The 11274-nt window shown below is 40.8% G+C and overlaps 1 pseudogene; it reads right to left on the reverse strand.

Annotated features, from left to right (window-relative positions):
* Positions 1-2252: 2252 nt before the first annotated feature.
* Positions 2253-11274, reverse strand: part of LOC116811401 (MAPK regulated corepressor interacting protein 2-like) — a 45584-nt pseudogene continuing 36562 nt past the window's right edge.

Here is an 11274-nt window from a genome sequence, read left to right on the forward strand (position 1 = left end):
TAGCCAGACGTGGTGGCCGGTGTCTGTAGTCCCAGCTACTAAGGAGGCTGAGGCAGGAGAATGGTGTGAACCCAGGAAGCAGAGCTTGCAGTGAGCCGAGATTGCGCCACTGCACTCCAGCCTGGGTGATAGAGCGAGACTCCACCTCAAAAAAAAAAAAAAAAAAAAAGGTAGAGTAAAATACACTTTACTTTGTTATTTATCTTATGGTGTGGTAGATTTAATCCACAAGGTTCAACAATTTGCTTTTCTCCCTAAATCAGAGGCAAGGAATAGCTGTTTATGAGGACACAGAGAATGCAATTAAGATTTTATGATGGCTAAAGGGACTACTTGGTGCAGATGAATGACATGTATCCAACCTAAATGGGAATGATAGGCTCATTGCCCCTCCACACTATCTTCCATTGCAGAATAAGCCAATCAATCTCCTTGTCACTACCACTGGAACTTGGCTAGGTGTGATTTCTTTGCCAGGCTTCTATCCACTGCCCAGGCACACAGCCTCTATTAAAGATAGTTAGCAAGGGGTGAATAAAAGATCACTTAGCCTAAAGAATTCTAGGTTTGGGGACACCAGCATTTCTACCTTCAGATATGAGACACCGTCCCATAGGTAGGTCTGTATTCTTCCATGAAAATGGTCGGGTCAAACTATTCCTCCATAGGAGGTAGTTTAGCAGACGTCTAAGTCTAGTTTAGGTGAAATACTCTGGGGAGGTAAGATATCAAGGGTCATGGAGAAATGCTTCCCAGAGAGTTCTCAAGACACTTGTGCATGCCAATAGCATCTATGTCTGCAGATCATCACTCAACAAAACCAGCTAGAGAGAGAGCTAGACACAGTCAAAGATGTCAAAAAAGCCAGGCTACCCTAGAATGCCTTGCCCTGGAATGCCTGCCTGAATCCTCAGAGGCCAGGAGAGGTCATACCTGAACAAGCTCTTGAAGCACTGTAATGTCACAGTGCAGAACCAGACTAACATTAATTCCTTTCATTAAGAATTCAGATACTGAGATAATAAATTCTGAGGAAGAATGTCATGAGGAATAAGTCACCCATACAATTTTAGCCACTCTTATTGATTCTTCAATTAGGAGTCATAGAGTATCTGGAGGTCTCCACACCAAAGGTTGTATGTCTTCATCGGGAAATAGCTTTGAAGCTGATACAGAAAATACTAGCTAGGATGAGGTAAATAATGATTTGCTCAGGCCTAAACAATGCCATCCTTCTCAGGGACATCCAACAGAAGAGAGCTACCTATGTCGCCTCCTTGACAGAAATGAGATGTCATCGGGGTCTCATTATGACAAAAGACTTTCTCCTGAACTTATAAAGTCACAGAAGTTGCTGGCTTGTGCGCTCAGATAACTGCTTAGGCCTTTCATCACATTCTTGGCCTTCATCCACTTTAGCAAATCGGCTCTCCTAAAAGATGATCTGGCCCTCATAGGCATGTCAGTGTATCCTCACTCCTCTACAGAGGTCCCTCTAGTTGTAGGCAATGGTGTTTAGAATTCTTGTGTATCGAGGACCACGTGAATGACACTGGCTTTAGATAGATGGTCCCTGGAACTGGCCTGTCCATTGCAATCTAACAATGCTGCTATAAATGTCACAGCCGCATAACACAGGGACAGCCAGATTGCCTAAAACTCCCAAGGGCATATTCATAACATAAATGCCCCAAGGGTCTGCACTTGGCTGTGTCATCTTCTAGTCTTGTCCCCACTATGAGGAAACTGAGGCCCTGTCCTCTATTTCCTGTACCAGGAGTTCCTGGAAACAGTTAGCTTAGTCCTGGTCCCTCACTCAGCAGATACTTCACTAAGACTTTGCACATGTGCATTGCTTCTGCCACGCCTCAGAGAAAAGGGTAGGAATGCCAACTTGTGTCTTGGGCGTATTTTCCTTCCACAACTGCTAGAGCTTACATGGAGGAAACGCTCACGGCTTTGGACGCTATGAAACTATTTCCGCATGATGGCAGTGTTGTGCGACAAAAGCCAACTAACTTTGTTCCAGGAGCTCCTCTCCCCCCCATTGCGTTTCAAAAAAAAGGCCAAGAAGAGCCAGAGACACCAGAAACTATGGCTACCTAACTTTTTGCTACATTTGCATAAAGGTATTCCACTTTTGGCTTCTGCTGGATATTAAACTGAGGTGTAATCCACTCACCCTCATCAAGCATCTCCTCTTTTCAAGAAGTCAGTTTCCGCTCAACCAAGTCTTCCCATTTCTACTCTTCTTCACTCAGCATTGTGTCTGCAGTGTTCTATTATGATATCAAATTGTCTTGTAGTATTGGGGACCGACCTCAGAGATCCATGTCTAAAGAGAAAGGAAAAAAAAACATGTTGACATCTGAGGTCTTGGAGGACAGCAAATCTGAGCACTAGAAACCACGTGTTTCTTCTCTTGACTCCCTACCCAGGTTCCCTGGGAGTTTTACTCCGTGTTCAGACCTAGTCAGTAGGCTTTGTATGTTGAGAGGGAGGCCGCTATTTAGTGGGGCTCTAACATAAGAGTCCAGATAGCTCTCAAGCTTGACAGACACACACAACCCTACTTGAATGTGCACAAATACAGGAATGACTATAAATGCTAATCAGATGGATCCCAGGATTTTGTCTTACAGTTTCATTATATAACAGTGTAATGCAAACATTTTCCTGGGTCATTAAACTGCAATGGCTTACAACTATGTCCTATGAGTTTGCTGTGTATGAGTGTTACTGTTTATCAGTTAGGAATCAGTCCTATATTTTCACATTAGTAACAAAGAGGTGGGATTTGCAAAGATGCTAAAAAAAAATGTGGTGATCAAGAGAAAAGCAATGCCATACAACTGTGTATTAAACACTGAAGCCTGGGCACGGTGGCTCATGCCTGTAATCCCAGCACTTTGGGAGGCCGAGGCAGGCGGATCACTTGAGGTCAGGAGCTCGAGACCAGACTGACCAACATGGCGAAAACTCGCCTTTACTGAAAATATAAAAATTAGCTGGACGTGGTGTCACATGCCTATAATCTCAGCTACTCGGGAGGCTGAGACAGGAGAATCGCTTGAACCCGCGAGGTGGAGTTTGCAGTGAGCAAAGATCGCACCATTGCACTCCAGGCTGGGCAACAAGAGCGAGAATCTGTCTCAAAAAATAAAAATAAAAAACACTGATACCCTTTTTCGTATTTGCTCCCACTTTCAATACATAGATAAAAGTTCTATATATACAGTCAAACAGTCAAACACCACAGTAAATTTACATTTAAATTGGGTTCAGGCCAGGCGCAGTGGCTCATGCCTGTAATCCCAACATTTTGGGAGGCCAAGTCGGGCGGATCACTTGAGGTCAGGAGTTTGAGACCAGCCTGGGCAACATGTTGAAACGCCGTGCCTATTGAAAGTACAAAAATAAGCCAGGTGTAGTGGCGAGTACCTATAATCCCACCTACTCAGAAGGTTAAGGCAGGAGAATCGCTTGAACCCGGGAGGCCGAGGTTGCAGTGAACTGACATCACACCAGTGCACTTCCACCTGGGCAACAGAAGGAGGTCCTGTCTCAGGGAAAAAAAAAAAAAAAAAAAAAAAAAAAATTGGATTTAACTATGTATTGTAAAGTAAAAATTTTCATTCTAAAATTTGGTTCCTGACCAATTTTTGACATTGTCATATAAAATTTACAATTTCTTGATTTTAGACAATAAATTATTTGCAGAGAACTTTGTGATTATACTATTTGTTTTTTTTTTTTTTTTTTTTTGAGGATTCGCTTTTCACCAGGTGAGTGCAGTGGGGATCTCGGTTATGCAATCCACCTCCCTGGTTTCACTGTGTTAGCCAGGATGGTCTCGATCTCCTGACCTCGTGATCCGCCCGCCTCGGCCTCCCAAAGTGCTGGGATTACAGGCGTGAGCCACCGCGCCCGGCCGTGTTTGCTCTTTTTAGTCTAAAAATGTGTTTATATGTATATAAACACATAAATATTTACATATCATATAAATATGTATATTATACATACTTATATCTCTGAAAATTAGGATTTTAAAATTATTCTTGAGATTTTAGCTCTAATTCTTACCTTCAAATTTTATCTTTAAAAACTCAAAAGAAGCAAAACAAAATTCAATACATGATAATTGAGTTAGGCATCTCTCACAGTCAGTTAGATGTGAACCCTAAGAAAACTGTAAGATGGATGTATTCCTCCCACTCACATACAGCTACAATGTTTCATTACTGTCTGTTTGTAAAACTATGAATTAAAGGTATTAGCTTGTTGGCCAAAAATACCATATTCAAACATATACTGACCACGATTTAAAGCATGTGCCATTGGATGGGTGTGGTGGCCCATGACTGTAATCCCACCATTTTGAAAGGCTGACGCAGGAGAACTGCTTGATCCTGGGAGTTTGAGACTATCTTGGGCAATTTCGTGAGACCCTGTCTCTACAAAAAATACAAAATATATCTGGGCATGGTGGCATGCACCTGTGGGCCCAGCTACACAGGAGGTGGAGGCGAGAGGATCTCTGGAGCCCCGGGAGGTGGTAGCTGCTGTGAGCCACGATCATGCCACTGCACTCATCCTGGATGACACAGTGAGACCCTGTCTAAAAAAAAATACATATGGCATTTAAAAATCTGTATATGCATATAAACGGATATGAATACACAGTCCCACACACATTTTACATTCAATATAATTGGATTCATACTGTTTGCAATTTTGTACGAAATCCTCAGCATCACCTTATAATCTTTGAATATATCCATATCAATATATACTTTTGAGTGCTTGAGTTTTTTTTATATTTTACTCTAGAAGAATTTTAAGAATTATAAGCAGAAAACATATGGTAGGTCAAGCATAGTGAGAGGAAAGAATCACTTTTAAAATGTTTGGGCTATGTATTATGATTTGTTCCTTTGCACATATAATATGTACATTTATAAACTAATGTTCAAATTCCCCTGTAGTATAATTGTTAAAACAAGTTGTCTTCACTAATAACTTGAGTACTTTTCAAACACAATTAGTTATTCTTGGAAATAATGATAGGTTTAAAAATATTGGCACTTTTTAAAACTGTGTTGGTATAATTCATGTAACATATAATTAACCATTAAAATGTGTGAAATTCAGTGGCATTTAGTACATTCACAATGCAGTGCAAGCACTACCTCTGTGTAGTGGCAAATAATTTTCATTACCACAAAAGAAAACCCTGGACCCATGAAGCAGTCATTCCCCATTCCACTCTATGCCGAGCCCCTGGCAAACTCATCTGCTTTCCCTCACTACTGATCATCACAATAAGGGGCCTTTTTCATTTTGCTTTTTTCACTTAGCATGTTTTCAAATTTCATCCATGTTGTAATATATGTCAGTACTTCATTTCTTTTTGTAGCTGAATAATATCCATATGTATATATCACATTTTGTTTATCCATTCATCAAGTGATTGATGTTTGCTTGTGTTCACCTTTTGGGTATTGTTAATAAATATATACAGTGAGTATATACATGTACTTGTTTGAGTACTTGTTTTCAATTGTTTGCGGAGTATACTTAGGAGTAGAGATGCTAGGTCATATGGTTATTTCTATGTTTAAATTTTTGAAGTACTGATAAACTGTTTTCCATAGCAGATGCACAATTTAGCATTCCCACCTTCACTGCAGAAGGGTTCTAATTTCTCTGCCTCCCCACCCATATTTGTTCTCTTTAAGTAATATCCATTCTAGTGGGTGTTAAGTGGTATCATGAAGTGGTTCTGATTTACATTTCTGAAAACACTAATAATGGAAGCATGTTTTCATGTAATTGTTGGTCATTTGTGTATCTTCTTTGGAGAATTGTCTATTTAAGACCTTTGCCGATTCTTTAAATTGATGCATTATAGTTGTACATATTTATGGGGTACACATGATATTTTGATGCACGCATAAAATGTGTGATAATCAAAAAAGGAAAACTGGGATACTCATCCCCTACTGCATTTATTATTTGTGTTCGGGAACATTTCAAATGTGTTTTATCTATTTGGAAATAACCATTAAATTATTGTCAACTATAGATGTCCTAACTGTGCTATTGAACACTAGAACTTACTCCTTCTGTCTAACTGTATTTTTGTAGCCATTAACCAGCCTCTCTTCATTCCCCTCTCTTCCTAACTTCTGGTATCCACCATTCTACTCTATACATTCCATGAGATGGATTCCTTTAGCTCCTACATATGAGTGAGGACATGTGATAATTTGTCTTTCTGTATCTGGCTTATTTCACTTAACATAGTGTCCTAAAGTTCCATTCTGGTTGCTGCAGATGACAGAATTCCATTCTTTTTTCTGGCTCAATAATCTTCCATTTTATATGTATGCCACAGTTTCTTAATCCATTCATCCATTAATGAACACTTAGGTTGATTCCATATCTTGACTACTGTGAATAATGCTGCAATAAAAATGAGAATGCATATATATATATATATATATATATATATATATGATGTACTGATTTCCTTTCTTTTGGATATATACCCAGCAGTGGGATTGCTACATCATATGGTAATTCTATTTTTAGTATTTTTGGGAAACTCCATCCTGTGTCTCATAGAGGCTGTACTAATGTACATTGCAGGCAACATTATACAAGCATTCCTCTTTCTGTGCTTCCTAGCCAACATCTGTTACTCTCTGTCTTTTTTGAAAGAGCCATTTAAACTGGGGAAATACGGTATCCCACTGTAGTTTTGATTTGCATTTCCCTGGTGATTTGTGATGTTGAGCATTTTTTCATGCATCCATTAGCCATTTGTGTGTCTTTCTTTCAGAAATGTCTATTCAGATCATTTGCCCATTTGTAGATCAGATATATTTGTTTTTTTTCTATTGAGCTGAGTTTTTTTAAGTTTGCAAATATATTCTCTCTTACTGTAGGTTGTCTCCACACTTTATTGTTTTCTTGCTGGGCAGAAGCATTCTAGCTTGATTTACTCTCATTTGTCCATTTTTGCTTTGATTGCCAGTGCTTTTTGAGGTCTCCTACAAAAAAATCATTGCCCAAAATGATGTCTTAAAGCATTTCCGCAGTCTCTTCTTCTGGTAATTTCATATTTTCGGGTCTTTTCTTATATTTGTTGAGCCTTGTTCTGTGGCCTAACACATGCTCTATACTCTGGAGAGTGTTCCATGTGCTGACTGATGACAAGAATGTATATTCTACAGCAATTGGATGAAATATTTTGTAAATGTCAGTTGTTAAGTTCATTTGGTCTAGAGTACAGTTTAATTCCAATGTTTCTTTGTCTGGATAAGCTGTCCATTACTGAAAGTGGGGTACTGAAGTCTCCCACTATTGCTGTACACCAGTCTATCTCTCCGTTTAGATCTCCAAATGTTTGCCTTATATATTTGTGTGTTCCAGTGTTGGGTAAATACATATTTTAAATTGTTATATCCTCTTACTGAATTGGCATCTTCATTTTTGTTTTGTTTTGTTTGTTTTTTGAGTCTTGCTCTGTCGCCCAGGCTGGAGTGCAGTGGCGCAATCTCCGCTCACTGCAAGCTCCCCGTCCCAGGTTCGCGCCAGTCTCCTGCCTCAGCCTCCGGAGCAGCTGGGACTACAGGCGCCCGCCACCAAGTCCGGCTAATTTTTGTATTTTTAGTAGAGACGGGATTTCGCCGTGCTAGCCAGGAAGGTCTCGATCTCCTAGCCTCGTGATCTGTCCGCCTCGGCCTCCCAAAGTGTTGGGATTACAGGCGTGAGCCAATGCGCCCAGCCGGCATCTTTATTGTTATACAGTGACTTTCTTTGTCTCTCTCTACAGTTTTTGACTTTAATCTATTTTATATAAGTCTAGCCTTTCCTGTTCTTCTTCCATTCCTGTTCATTTTCATGTTGTTGCTGATGTCCCTCTCTGGTTTGAGATCTTCTTTGCCTGAGTAAAAGAGAAGTCCCCAAATTTAATGCACGGGGGTTGCTAGCTTCAACTCCACTTTCAGTCTCAGACGACCCCCTCAGGGATTTTTCTTCCTACAGGCAGTCAGGATGCCTCCTAGGGATTGAGGCAAGAATAGGATTCCTGCAAAGGACACCAAAATGGGAGAGAAGCTAGCTCTCTGCCTTGATCTCACATTTTACAGAGGAAACTGTGAACCAAGGGGTACTTTTCTTTTTTTCTTTTCTTCCTTTTTTTTGAGGAGGGGTGTGGGGGGATGGAGTCTCACTCTGTCACCCAGGCTGGAGTGCAGTGGCGCAATCTGGGCTCACTGCAACATCCGCCTCCCAGGTTCAAGTAATTCTCCTGTCTCAGCTTCCCGAGTTGCTGGGATTATAGGGGCACACCACCACGCCCGGCTAATTTTTGTATTTTTAGTAGAGACGGGGTTTCACCATATTGGTCAGGCTGGTCTCACACTCCTGACCTCAGGTGATCCACCTGCCTCCGCCTCCCAAAATACTGGGATTATAGGCGTGAGCCACCGCGCCCAGTCAAGGGGGACTTTTCTACATGGTGCCTAGCAGCTTTGGGTTGGGGAATCATGGAGAGAGAAGTCCATTAGTCTTTCTAGCTGCTAACACTTTTTCACTTCCTTATAGCCCCATGGATCGTCACAGTCTCAATGTTCAGTTCTGGAATATTGCTTCTAATAATCTTGTCTCGGCCGGGCGCGGTGGCTCACGCTTGTAATCCCAGCACTTTGGGAGGCCGAGGCGGGCGGATCACGAGGTCAGGAGATCGAGACCACGGTGAAACCCCGTCTCTACTAAAAATACAAAAAAAAATTAGCCGGGCGTGGTGGCGGGCGCCTGTAGTCCCAGCTACTCGGAGAGGCTGAGGCAGGAGAATGGCGTGAACCCGGGAGGCGGAGCTTGCAGTGAGCCGAGATTGCGCCACTGCACTCCAGCCTGGGCGACAGAGCGAGACTCCGTCTCAAAAAAAAAATCTCGTCTCTACACAGCTGTTCTTAGTTTTCTTTGAGGTAAAGTCAGATCACTTCTGCTCTACCATGTTGGTGATATCACTCTCCCTTTGCCTATTTTTTAAAAATTGGGTTACTTGTCTCTTTATTGTTGAGTTTTAAGAGTTCTTTGCTTTTATCGGATATTAGAAGTTTTTAGATAATTGATTTGGAAATATTTCCTCCCATTCTGTAAGTTGGCTTTTCAAGTTCTGAATTCTGTACTTTGATGCGAAAAGTTTTTAATTTCAGGGAAGTCCAATTTATTTTTTCTTTTGTTATTGCTGCTTTTGGTGGTATAGCTAATAAATCATTGCCAAATCTAAAGTTGTGAAGATGTATCCCTATAGTTTCCCCGAAGGTTTTATAGCTTTAGCTCTTATATTTAGAAATTTGATACATTTTGAGTTAATTTTTGCATATAATGTGAGGTAGAGGTCTAAATTCATCCTTTTGCATGTGGATAACCAGTTGTCTAAGTACTATTTGTTAAAGAATCTATCAACTACTCGTAAAATGACCTTAATAATTTTGTCATAAATGAATTGACCACAATGTCTGGGTTTATTTCCAGACTCTCCATCTTTTCCATTAATCACTGTGTGTATTCTTATTTGATTATCACACTGCTTTGATTACTCTAGCTTTCCTAATAAGTTTTGAAATCCAGAAGTGTGCGTCTTCCACCTTGGTTTTTCTTATTCAGACTTTACATTGGTTATTCAGATCTCTTGCAATTCAATAGGATCTTTAGGATTTGTGTTCCTTTTTTACAACAACAAAAAAATGCTCGTTGGATAACAATAAGGATTACATTAAATCTATAGATCTCTATGGGTAGTATTGCCATGTTAAAAATATTTAGTCTTCAGACCCATTACCACAGGATGTTCTTTATTAAAATTTAGGTTATCTTTAACTTCTCCATTATTTTGTGATTTTCAGTGTGCAAGACTTTCATCTATTTAGTTAATTATTGTCCTGAAATTATGATTCATTTTGATGCTATTGTAAATGGAATTGCTTTTTTAATTGAATTTTCAGATTATTCATTGCTAGTGTACACAACTACAACTGATTTTTCCAAGTTAATGTTCTGTCCTGCAGTTGCTTGCTGGATCTTGTTAACTACCTCTAACACTGTTTTTCTGGGTTTTTAAGCTTTTTTTTTTTTTTGACTGGAGTCTTGCTCTGTCGCCCAGGCTGGAGTACAACGGCATGATCCCGGCTCACTGCAATCTCTGCCTCCCGGGTTCAAACGATTCTCCCACCTCAGCCTCCCGAGTAGCTGGAATTACAGGCACCTGCCATCATGCCCAGCTAATTTTTGTATTTTTGTAGAGACGGGGTTTCACCATGTTGGCCAGGCTGGTCTTGAACTCCTGACCTCAGGTGATTCACATGCCTCGGCCTCCCGAAGTGCTGGGATTACAGGTGTGAGCCACTGTGCCTGGCAGCATTTTTTATAAGATCATTGTATTTGTGAAGAGAAATAATTTCCATTTTTTCTTTTCAACTGGGATACCTTTTATATATCTTCATTGCCTGATGACCCCAGCTAGATTTTAAGTGTAATGTTTAAGACAAGTGGCAAAAGTGGGCTTTTTTCTCCTGTTCATGATTTTAGGAGCAAAGTTTTCAGTCTTTACCTCTCGACTATATTATTAGCTGTAGGTTTTAATAAATGCCCCATATATCGTGCTGAGAAAATGATCTTCTAATTACATATTATGGATTGCTTTGGGTTGCTTTTCTGGAGAGATGGACTACAGAAAGTGTCTACTGCACCATTGTCATTGACGTCACTTTTGCCACCTGTTTTTGAATTTGTAGGAACACTCACCCTTCTTCAAAATTTGCCTGACACAATAGTCACATATGAAAAAATAGTTACAGGTAGTTAGGCAGTGAGCAGGGCAGGAAAGGGCTCTCCCCGACCCAGTAGGAATGTCACATGATGGTTCGGCAATGATCACATTGCCCCTCTAAAAATGATAATTTGGTAGCCTGGGAGAGACAATCTCCTGATGATCCACATCTGTTAATATTAAAAGTGCGAATTGAGGCCGGGCGCGGTGGCTCACGCTTGTAATCCCAGCACTTTGGGAGGCCGAGGCGGGCGGATCACGAGGTCAGGAGATCGAGACCACGGTGAAACCCCGTCTCTACTAAAAATACAAAAAAAAAAAATGAGCCGGGCGTGGTGGCGGGCGCCTGTAGTCCCAGCTACTCGGAGAGGCTGAGGCAGGAGAATGGCGTGAACCCGGGAGGCGGAGCTTACAGTGAGCGGAGATCGCGC

This window comes from Hylobates moloch, unplaced genomic scaffold (assembly GCF_009828535.3).
Source record: "Hylobates moloch isolate HMO894 unplaced genomic scaffold, HMol_V3 SCAFFOLD_7, whole genome shotgun sequence".
Taxonomy (NCBI): domain Eukaryota; kingdom Metazoa; phylum Chordata; class Mammalia; order Primates; family Hylobatidae; genus Hylobates; species Hylobates moloch.